A 12510-nucleotide genomic window follows, 5' to 3' on the forward strand; every position below is an offset into this window, starting at 1 on the left:
TCATAAATATCAGTACGTATATATATATATATATATATATATATATATATATATATATATATATATATATATATATATATATATATATATATATATATATATACTTATTTATTTATTTGGAACTTGCGTGACGTCATTCCAGGAACGTAATACGTCAACTCTGAGAGTTGAGAGATTCGAATTACTTCGGCTAATAATAGAGATATAAGTACAAGGAAAAATATCAGTGGAGAGACTTAATAAGGAGGTTTGATCACTCGTATACTGAAATCTTTCGTGCTACGGTTTTCAAAACTAGAATTGCCATTTGGATTGCCAATGTTCGCGAGGAGAAGGCGTGAATAGAAGTAGAAGTACAAATAATGTAAGTGGTTATTAAAATTTAATTATTGCAAACGCAAGTTCTGTTCTTCAAGTATTTTTTTTAATTAATTAAATGAGCGTCAAAATGTTTGTTCTACGGAAATGTGGAATGAATTATATCCTAATGTTCAGATTTGCCAGTAGCCTGATTTTATACATACAGACAAACCTATTTTTATGCAGTTTCCTTAGACTACTCTCTAAAATATTTAATTCATTTGAAGAAGGAGATGTATGACTACGGTAAGATATAGTTAAATGGAAAACGCATACACGAGTTTTATATTATATCCTTGGTTCTTCTCTTTCTCTCTCCGTCTCTTTTGTTTATGTAGAAACCGGAACAGTTCATGCTTGTATTATAGAACACAGTTTATCCACCCTGTATTAATTTAAATTAATCCGTCAGTCCGTTGTGCGATATTTTTAATTGGTCACTCCGTACATATACGGGGGCAGTGCCAAAATTTCCCGGCCTGAATATGAAAGAAACAAAGTAGGGTAACAATGTTTTATTATTTTTCAATATAATCCCCTTTAACTTCAATACACTTATTACATCTCTTTATCAACAACTCAGTCCCTTTAAAAAAATATTATTTTGGGTTGTCTGCAAAATGAGCTAAACAGCCTCTTTTAACTCAACTTCGTCGTTAAACCGCCGTCCACGTAAGTCCTTTTTCAAATGTCCAAACAAATAATAGTCGCCGGGGGCCACATCTGGACTATAGGGAGGATGATCTATCTGTTGGAACCCACAATCTAAAATGGCAGCTTGTGCAACACAGCAGTATGGACAGGTGCATTATCGTGCAAAAGACCCACGTCTCTGGTCAGTTTTCCTCGACGTTTTACACATATGCAGTCTCGCAATTTATGTAATAATGTTGCGTAATATATACCATTGGCAGTGGTATTAGTTTCTTTAAAATCTATCAAAAGAATTTCGTCACAATCCCAAAAGATCGTACTTTTTTTGTTGACTGGCAGACTCTGAAATTTCTTGAAGGTGCTTCACCCTTACGACGCCACTCCATTGATTTTTTTTTCGATAGAGGGTCATAATAGAGAACCATAGTTTCATCTCCCGTCACAATAATTTCTATCACAGGCTTTGTTTTTGAATAGCCGAAAGGTTTTTAAGAACCCATCTTGCACTAACCTTAGGCATACTTAAATAATTATGCAGGATTCGACGAACACTTACATCAGAAAGCTTAGTAATTTCTGAGATTTCCTTGACCTTTAAACGTCGATCACTCAATACCTCCTCTTCCACAATCGCAACAATATCTTCCGTTATAACCTCCACTGGTGGACCAGTTCTTGAATCATGTTCAAGGGATTCCTGCCCCATTTGAAAACGTTTTGCTCATTCTTTCACTACAGAATACGAAGGAGAACTTCGGCCGTACACACCATCCACCCTTTCTTTAGTAATTTTAGGTGCTAACCCTTCTTTCAAAAACTTTATGACTGCTCTATACTCAATTTGCGTTATTTGCGACATTTTTTCGGCCACTTCTAGTTTAAAATGCTATCAATAAAAAACTGTTTGACGCAAGACTTCAATTTTTTCTTGCAGCCTACTAAGATATATATTTAAAAGAAGACAAAGTTTTACCTTGATACTGGAGCTGCATCTATGTCAGGCCGGGAAATTTTGGCGCTAACCTCGTAATTTTCCAACAGCTTTTAAATCGTTGCTATGTATAACAAAAATTTTAATTGCCAAAGAAATGTGCGTCAATAAATTATGGAGCACGGCCGTTCGGGAAATATGAATTGGAAATAAAACCAACAGTTTTTAGTAAAACGAACTTCATCAATATTTGAACCGGGGTACGCAATAAAGCCGCACTAAAAAATTTAAATTCGTTTTGATGGGCAGCATCGTTATTTTACGGGTCTTTAATGTTGAACGTTATATTCTAAATTACTTTTGTGCTTGGTGATGTAGCCTTGTTTGTTCGAAGACATTTAAAAAAAAATAACTTGGGAAATTTGGATTTAGAATCGACGTGCTTTGTATGGCTTATGCTTATTTTTTGCCAAAATTCTTCTCACTGATGACTGAAAAACATGATTATCCGCAGGTAATTGTGTAATCGTAGTTTGTGGATTATCTATAATTGATAATAAAACGTTTAGAACCTCATCATTCGTTTTAGTTTTTGGTCACCCTGTTCTTGTATTTTCGTACAATCTCATGCAGTAATCTGGTCATAGTTGACTTCCTAAGTTCAGGCCCGTTTGAGTATATTGCATGAAATAGTTCACACGCCTCACGATAGAAATGTTTCCTATCACCATAACCGACCCATCATTAATATTTCAATTCTTTATTATTATTATTATTATTATTGATGTAAATTTAATCTAGCATGCAAACAAGTCAACCGAAAATGTGACAACCAAAAACAAAAATAACAAATTCAATTGTTTCTCAGATGATGGCAATCATGGCCAACCATTTTTTAAATGTTAGCTATAACACAGAAGGTAATGATTTTTCAAGCATGCCTCTAAAATTTTATTGGTCAACAGCGATTTCCACACACTTAAATCGTTTTTCTAGAAAATTTTACGAGATCTAATGGCATGTTTTGAGCAAATACTTTCGCAAAATTCCCGCATCTAAACTTATTGACGATTTGTCAGCGTCCATGTCGGTTGTCAAATGCCGCAAGGTCATTGATTAAAATTTTGTTTTCATAGTTGCCTTATAAGTTTCTGAATTATAGGCATAGGCAGGGGTTTCTATATATCTAGTAACTATATGAAAACACCGAATGCTCTGTAAAATCCAGTACTAAAGTAGCATAGTTTTTATTGTTGAACTGACGTGGTTTTTACTTGATAAAAATCCATTTAACAAAATAAATAAGAACTAAAAATTCAGATTTTCACGAAATTATATATTATGACATGACAATTGTTTCGACAACACCGTGTCTTTATCAAATGTAATATTTACAAACTACCTGCTACTATATATACAGAAAAATGACCATAAAACCTTAATTAATGTTGTTGCGAGAATTTAAGTTCAATAAAGGAGAGGTATTTAAATCTAATTGAACGTTAAGCAATACATTTGAATGTCTCATTTTGTTAATCTCCATGGCTTCCAATAAATTTAATTTTCTACTTTTTGTGGCTGTATCTAAAATATCAAAATTGTCGTCAAAAATGTGTTTAAGTGTGTAGCATAATTAGAATCTAGACTATTGTTTTTAAATGCTCTTTTATGTTCGTGAATGCATTTCTTGAAGGATCTAGCTGTTTGTCCAATATAAATTTTATAACAAGATCCACATTTCAACCTGCAGACACCTGATTTTTGGGATTTTGGGCATTTCGATTTATTGTTTTTTAAATATTTTCCTATTGTGTTGTTAGTTCTAAAAGCTATTTTTAAACCAAATTTTGACAAATGTTTTGAAACATTTTCACTGGGTTCTCCTATGTATGTAATTGTCTTAAATTGTTCGTGTTCTGTTTTAGGTTTCGCATAAATACAGTTTACTGTTGTCTGGATTTTTTTTTATTTATAATTTTATCGATAATGAACGAATTTTTAGCCGTTGTTCAGTGTTATTTGTTTAATGATATTAAGTTCTTTGTTGTAATTTTCTGTTGAGAGTGTCGTATTAAGAAGTCTGTGTATAAAAGAGTGAAATGCAGCCATGCAGTGCATAAGGGTGATTTGAGATATTATGTATGACTGTGTCCGTGTGTGAAGATCTATGGTAAATGGAAAAATCTAATTTGTTTTGCGTTTTCGTAATAGTTAAATTTAAAAAATTAATTGAGTTATCCTGTTCAATTTCGATGGTGAATTTTATACGATTATGTAATGAGTTAATGTAATTTAAAAAAGAATTCAATTGTCTGTCCGTTCCAACAAAGCAATCAAAGACATCATCCACTTATCTATACCACCATAAAAACTTTTACTTAAAGGATGTTCTAGTATGATATTTTCCAAATTATCCATAAAAATCTCGGCCAACAATGGACTAAGTGGGTTTCCCATAATAAAACTTTCTTTAGAGATATAAATCTGTCCATTAAATTCAAAATAATTTTGGAAAATTTTTACTTAAAGAAGACGAACAATTTAAAACAATTACATACATAGCAAAACCCAGTGAAAAAGTTTCAAAACATTTATCAAAATGTGGTTTAAAAATAGCTTTCAGAACTAACAACACCATTGGAAAATATTTAAAAAACAATAAAACGCATTGTCCAAAATCTCAAAAATCAGGTGTCTACATGCTGATCCTATCATAAAATTTATACTATACAAACAGGTAGATCCTTCAATAAAATAGTCTAGATTCTAATCATGCGACACACTTAAACAAGGCAAAAACACATTTTTGACGACAATTTTGATATTTTACATACAGGCACAAAAATTATATTTATTGGAAATGTATAGCTTAACGATCAATTAGATTTAATTACCTCTTTATGGAATAAAAACATGGAGAAGATTTTTTGAGGCTAAAGATATATGTACCACAGTGTTGGTAGTTGAAATGTTGGAAAAACTGATAGTGTTGACGTTGGTTTTTCAACCTCCTCTTTAATGTGATTCTGGGAAGAAAATAAGTCATGTATGGAGAGACGGAAGCAGTTTCAAGATGTTGAGACGGAAGAGTCTTTTAATTGATTTGGCCTATTCCTTTAAGGGTATGATAAATTCTTTCTCAAGGTCAAGCAAAACTAAAATTTTATAAGGAGATGATCTTTTGATATGGAATATCAACTCCGGTTTGACCTTCGGTTTTGAAAAAAAAACTGTATTGAAACACGAAAAATAAATAATGCAGCTTTAATAAATTTGTAGTTTTAACTATAAATCAGTTGGGGACGAACCATTTGCGCAACAAAACTTTTTCCAATCAGTCGTTTTCGAATGCTAAAAGGCTAAAGAATTTAATAACCTTAATATAATGAAAAATTCCCGACACCACCACCAGCTATGTTTCATCATTTATCCATGATAGGAATTTATTACCCCAGAACTATTTATTAAAAATTCTTAAACCTGGCCGTTAGTCTACGAAAATATTAATCTAATTTATCACCAGTGTCATCCGACCGAGATTTACATGCCTTCGGAAATTCGAATTTGGAATAATTTCGGCGAATCCAACGGTTTGCCAATGTAATTAATGGAAGACTTAATGAAGGTCAGTCGATTTTCTTAGAGACGATTCGGATCTTAGTCAATTTCGCGTTGTTACTTGAATGTAATTTGGATAATGCCATCTAGAAATGATTGATGAGTTTACAGTGATTGATTAGGTAGATTGTGGTAGACGTATTGTGTAATTATAAAATCCAGTGGCATTAGAAAATAAGCAAACCGGCAACCAATATAACTCAACACGGTTGGAGCAGTTGTCTTTCAATTATTTTGTTCATAGAATTTATTTTACATGGTTAGATAGGGGATACATTGGTCAATCAAGTTGGCAAATGATGTAAAGGAGGTAAAAAGGAGATGAGACAATCATCAAAACGTTGTTTTGAATATGAATAAAATACAGTGAAAACTCCCTAATAATCTTATTAAAGAGAAAAAATTAAAGAGAAAATAAACGATTCTATTAATGTCGTTGTTTGAATCAGTTCTAATTTGACTCAGTGAATACGGCGAGCATTGCTTCAATTCGGGAGATAGAACGGGGAGAAAAGGAAAGTGATGTGGGACGTCGATACGGACTAATATCGTCGACTCTATTCACGATTTGGAAGCGCAAAGAAAAAATCTTTCAGGCTGAAGGGGCAGGCAGTTCTAGTAAAAAACGAAGAAAGCCAAAATTTGAAGATTTGGATCGGGCAATGTTGCAGTGGCTCCAACAGCAGCGTCGTAACCTATCGTAAAACTAAAAGCATAAAAGTTTGCTGAACAGTTTGGCATTATCGATTTCAAGGCTTCTGAAGGGGGGTTGGGGAAGTTCTAACAGAGGCATGGTATAAATCATGGACAGATTTTCGATTAATATGCTAGTATTAGTAAAGGTGGGGAAGAGGTAATATCAGAAACAATTCAACACTCCTATCGTCATGTATTACTTATTACCGAGACAGAATGCGAACAGGACTTGGGAAATGATCAGCCACTAAGCGAGTGGATAAAGCAGTTTCGGGCAACCAATTACGATTACAAGTGAGGAGTTGCAAGATTCTATAGTGACAGATCAGGATTTGCCTACAACAGCAGACTTGACAGAGGAAACCATATTACAACAAGCAAGAAAGGGTGAGGAAGAGCACCAAGAGGAAGAAGAAGATGAAGAAGTTGATCTGGGACCACCACCAACCATTCAACACGCCCTATATTTAGTGAAGCTGCTAGAGAAATTTTTTGTGTATCATGGGGAAGATGTCCCTCTCGAAGAAATCGTGAAAATTCAAGCTAAAGTATGAGATGCGTATTGGCGTACTAAAAAAATTTAAAAGAAAATCACCGATTATTTGAAACATAATTAAATATTACAGAACACATATACGTATTGTTATTTTTCAAGTGCCTATAACCCTTTGTGACGAAAAAAAAGCAGTCAATTTCGCTATATAGAGTTTCGACATATGGCAATTGTGATTTAGGCCTGTCGGAAATAATTGAAGGCTTCCTCGAATTACCCTACTACTGCTACTTTAGTTAAAGCAACTGCAACTTTCATCAATTGTCTTTAAAAAACGTTGAAAATGATGAAACACTAATTTAGACCCTCAGAGACATCGAGCTGAAAGAGGCAGATATCTGTGTCATCTCTAATTTATATTGAAACAAGAATATTAAGAATAGACGAAGCGGATTAATCCGCCATTAATATCAAGCGAGGTGTGCACTTGAAGAATCAGCGGGCATCGCCGTTAATAGGAAAACCATTAATAAATGTGCCATGGCTGTCCCAGACTTGAACATCGCAAAAACACAGTAAGTAGATACATCCCTACAACACAAACAAAATCATACATACAGTCATGTGGAAATAAAAAATCATTTAGAAAGATGATTAAACTGATATACTATGAGGTTTGAGGTTACAGCTGATAGTTCGTCTTCTGAGATGATTTGTTTTTTCAACCCTCCTATAGGGCACTCTATTATCTCTCTACTCTCCACCAACAAAAAATATATAGAATTCCTTGTAGCATTTGAAATGTGGCCCTACAGGCGTATGTTTGTGAAATTATTAATGTCCATCAGATTAAGCTTTCAGCATATTACATTAAATTCTATGTAGTGATCACCGAATTAAAATCATTTTGACTTTAAACGGAAAAACTGCAATAATCCTATTGTTTGGTGACATCTGCGATGTGCTCCAATAAAGCAAAGTTCTTGATTCAATGATTAGCTAATTTTTTAAATCACCGAAATTTTTTAAGAAGATTTTGTTTATCGATTATTATTCACTACCAATGTGGTTGTGTCATCTCAAAATTGTAGATGCTAAATAGTATATGGGTTCTGAGTTAATGTCTGGTGTGAAAAAGATCAAATAGTAAGTCCTTTTCTCTTTAATCATTAAATGTTGGTCGTTAACTTTTTGGGATGCTATGGAAAATGTTCTCAATATTTGACAGAATGTATATAGCATTTACAAGGATCGTTCGTCAATGTTTAAACCAATATTTGATTAATTGACATTTGTACTATGAAAATTATTGTTTTAATTATTTTCTGAAAGTTAATCAGTTACGTACTAAAAATTATCGTTTTCCAAAAATAAAATATTTATTCTTTTATGTTTGTTTTATATATTTCACTGAAGAATTAAAATTAAATAAATTCGACTCTTTAATTAACCGTATTGTAGAGATTGTTATCTATATGGTACAGAAATTTAACAAATAAAAAAATCCCCTCTATGACTGCAAAATCTCACATCTGTATTTATTTAGATACCCATGTACATGCGACACACTGTATATTATAATATGAATATTTTATACCTTGCAATAGATAGCTTAACCTGGAAAATTAAAGCAATCTATATTAAAAGCAGAAAGAGATAGTAAAGTAAAAAGTTATAAAATGAGATTTTGCGCAAAATTTGTTCCATGCATCGTTAAGGATTTGCGTCGAAACGCGAAAAACTAACCAAAAACTTTGTCTACAACAGCCCTCGAAATTATCGGTCTCCCTCATCGGAGTAATACTTCTTCATTCATAATCTTTAAATACGATTTGAAGCTCGTGAACTTAACTGCGAAAACTTTTAACAAATCTGATTAATTCATCGCGGCCGACACCATCATTTACAGAAAGCATCTTCTGAAAAATATTTTTTAAAAAAGGAATTTAATAAAGCACCCTCTAGAGAAATGAAAACTTGCCTCCATTTCTCAAATTAAATAGCTGAGCGTTAGTGAAATCCGATGTCAGCCTTTTTAATTATCTGTTCGCAGTTTCTCTTTTAAAATTTAATCATCAGCATATTCCTGGGTCTAAAATGAAAACGTTTTTATGACAACCCTTGAGCCCGACTGACTACGTTGCGAAACGCTGCTGGTTTGCTTTTTTTTGAATAGACTTGTTCCTAAATCGTTTTTCTTTAACTTACGAGCATTCTGTATTTTTGCGAAAGGATCTAAATTTTAGTAAATAAAACGCTGTACAGATATCCACCGCTCCAATCACATATATACGGTCTCACTTCACATTTCACATTCATATTTAAGTAGTGTCTACTGTAAACATTTTCCAAAGTGTCCCTCTATTTGCACACATCGTACTGGGTATTTATTTTTTTGTGTGTGTATTTTTCCTGCCTAGCGCTGCTACCTTCTTCTTAGAATAGGTTTAAAAACGGATGCTCAATATATCTTATTTTGTTGATCTGAACCGTGTCCTTTTCATTTAATATTACACCTTTGTAATTTGGAGTCATGGAAGAGATAGACTTGATCGTTTCCTGGACCACCTAAACACTCAACATCCAAGTATAAAATTTACCATGGAGACAGAACAAAATCAGCTAATAGCGTTTCAGATGCAATGGGAAACTAAGCCACACAGCAGCCAGCAAGCCGACTCACACATGCCTTATCCAACCATCACCCAAGCCAAAAAAGAGGAATCATTACAACCTTAATAGAACGTGCCCGGAGGATCTGTGATCCACAACACCTGGAAGCAGAACTATATCACCTCAAAGAAGCTTTCCGATCAAATGGATACAGGATATCTGATATCGATAAGGTTATGAGGCCCAGAACTACCTCACGACAAGACCCGGGTGAACAACTAACGGTTGCGAGTGCTTATCTACCTTTTATTCCTCGAGTGACAGACAGGATCGGAAAAATATTGAAAAAGCATAATATTAACACAATATTTAAACCAACAAGGAAAATACAACAAACGCTAAGATCAGCCAAGGACAAGAGAGATCCACTGTCAGCCGCCGGAGTCTACCGCGTACCATGCACGTGTGGAAAGGTGTACGTTGGAACGACAAAAAGATCTGTCGCAACCAGGATAAAGGAACATCAGAGAAACTGCAGAATGGGACAAACGGACAAATCGGCAGTAGCGGAACACGCGCTCAGTGAAGGGGATCACAACATTCTTTTTGGGGAAGTCAGGCTTCTTGCGCCCACTTCGGGCTATCATGCCCGCCTCGTACGAGAAGCGATAGAAATCCATAAAGATACAAATAATTTCAATAGAAAAGAAGAGACACTGCAGCTCAAACAAATTTGGAACCCCATCTTAAGGAACACAAGGACAGCCCCGGTAGTCACAACCACTCATGCGTTAAAATTCCCGCGCCCCCTCCCCTCCACGACTCCCCCGGCATAAATACAACTTACAGCCGGGAGCGCGTCAGTCTGCATCCAACACCGGAGATGGAAGCACCTCACAAGAAGCTAGCCGCTCGTGCTAGCGAAACGTCAGGAAGAAATTCCACTCAACGACGGCCATTAGGCCCGAACAAAAACACTTACAGTTCAAACGCTGGCCGCGAAAGCCTTAATTATTATTATTATTATTATTATTATTATTCATATTTACATACATCATTCTTTCATTCAGTTATATCGCAAAAAACTCCACATATTTAAACAACTTTATACCTACATTTTGTAAAATAATTATTCAATAATTAGAATCCTAGTTGTGTGAAGAGGTAAATAAAGGCTGAGGTAATTTTAATTTGACTTGTAGGACATCATGTAGTGTGATTTTCGGACAAAGTGAAGTCAGTCTCAAAGCAATTTCTTTGTATTTATTAAGGATGCTAGATTATAGAGTGCTTGGATTAAGGATTTGAAACAGATAAGAATATCTCGAAGTTAGATTCATATTTTTCAATAATATCAAAATTGCGTTAACCTCAGGCAGCAATATTACTATCTAGAAAAGCTACTAACAATGGTACTTTTAAAAACCTCTATTAATGCTCTTCTTAATTGACTGTGTTTCCTACTTATGGAAACGCTTTCAAAATATAGTATATGTGTCGAAATGTTTGCGGTTTTAAAAATAGCACAAACGATGAATTTTAGTGCAAGTATCCTGCCAGTCAGAAATGGTTACCGATTAGAGATTACAGTTTGAAGGTTAGCTTTAAGTCTGTCTGAAAATTACATCATAAAGGTTGTGGGTTCTCTCTCTCTAATTCGACTCACTTTCGATAAGCCTTCATATCGGTATATTACGTTCGTGACTCTTCTTGGCAGAATCTGCATTCATTATTTTCCTCCACTTCCATTTGGTTCTTTGTCGGACTGGTTATTATTCTGATGGCCTTTTTTTATGACTGACGAATTCCTTAATGCGTCATCGCCCTGCTGTGCTTCTCCACCAGTGCCGTAACTCTTTTTTCAACACTAACTAGGATAATATTTTTCTGGATGAGTTAGCATCTATTTATTGTCGCTTGGCTATCCGTATAAAACGCAAGTGTTCTATCACTCTTCTTTTGCACAGTGTTCTGAATAAAGATATCTAGCCTATCATAAAATTTTATGGCTGTCCTTTTTTAAGTTTTCGATTGCTGTCATTAGTGTTATCTGTACTTTGTCGAAGATTTTTCTTAAGATGTAAGACGTAAAATCTATAAAATTAATAGTCAAAATCTTGATTTTTATTTAAACCAGTACAATTTAAAACAGAACACTAAAATCGATAAGGACAGAGAAAAGAAAAGACAGACAGAAAAAAAGAAACGTATCTGCAGTGATGAAGAGATACCGTATTTAGTTTGACAATAAAGAGTACGCGTTAGATGAAAATGCAATATATTGAATATTTTCCAATATTTATCTTACACAGAAGAAAATAACAATAAGAAACTGAATAACTTAAAAAACCGAAAATATAATTTAACTTGTTTTAGTTGCCTGATAAGCTTGAAATAAAATTAACCAATATGGTCTTAAATTTTGTTCTGGTTAGCTTCTATATAGGATTTTAGGGGAACTAAATTTTAATCACTGACCACATACCAAAACTTCTTAAGGAGTATAATAAAAAAGAAAGATTTACCACTTATCCCTTTGATGAACACAATCATGAAGCCGGATGTCAAATCTTAGTCGACCATATCTAAATTCTTGCTTGTAACCAATGCTTTACTAGCTTATTGTAGTAGTTTTAATCAGATATTCAAAGCTTTCTGATATTTTCGGAAATTGTGTGCTTGTATCTTACGAAAGTTCTTTAGCATTGCAATAATTCGTCACTTTAAATATACTAGTAAAGATGTGCATAGATGCAAGCTTAACTTTTTAATATGCCATGCAAAAATGGATACGCTCTAGAGTTTTCTTTATGTCTATGTTCCTGTAACATGCGTTTATAATAATTACGGCGCAATCTCGTGGAGATAGAGCAAATGAATGTCGAGATTTACTGCACTTTACGGCCTCCCTCTTGGTGGTTGCTGCTGGCTGACCCTTAGAACTAAATCCTACGGGACGTTCCCGGGGCAATTTGTTATAATGTAAAGATAACAAGATAATAATGTTATACGAAGTGCAGTTTCTGCTCTGTGAATGGTATTTCTCGTCGGACCAAAAATTATGAAAATGAATTATACGGTGGGCTCGGAGGCGAAACTAATTTAATTGTGGGTCTGGAATAAAAGTTGATACGGACAAGGGACA

At 34.2% G+C, this 12510-nt stretch overlaps 1 protein-coding gene across 6 annotated transcripts in view; it reads left to right on the forward strand.

The window, feature by feature from the left end:
* The window catches only part of LOC132700285 (fasciclin-1), a 613802-nt gene that overhangs the window by 120340 nt on the left and 480952 nt on the right, over positions 1-12510 (forward strand). The gene's annotated exons all lie outside the window — the stretch shown is intronic.

Source organism: Cylas formicarius, unplaced genomic scaffold, assembly GCF_029955315.1.
Source record: "Cylas formicarius isolate icCylForm1 unplaced genomic scaffold, icCylForm1.1 PGA_scaffold_4__25_contigs__length_36172078, whole genome shotgun sequence".
Taxonomy (NCBI): domain Eukaryota; kingdom Metazoa; phylum Arthropoda; class Insecta; order Coleoptera; family Brentidae; genus Cylas; species Cylas formicarius.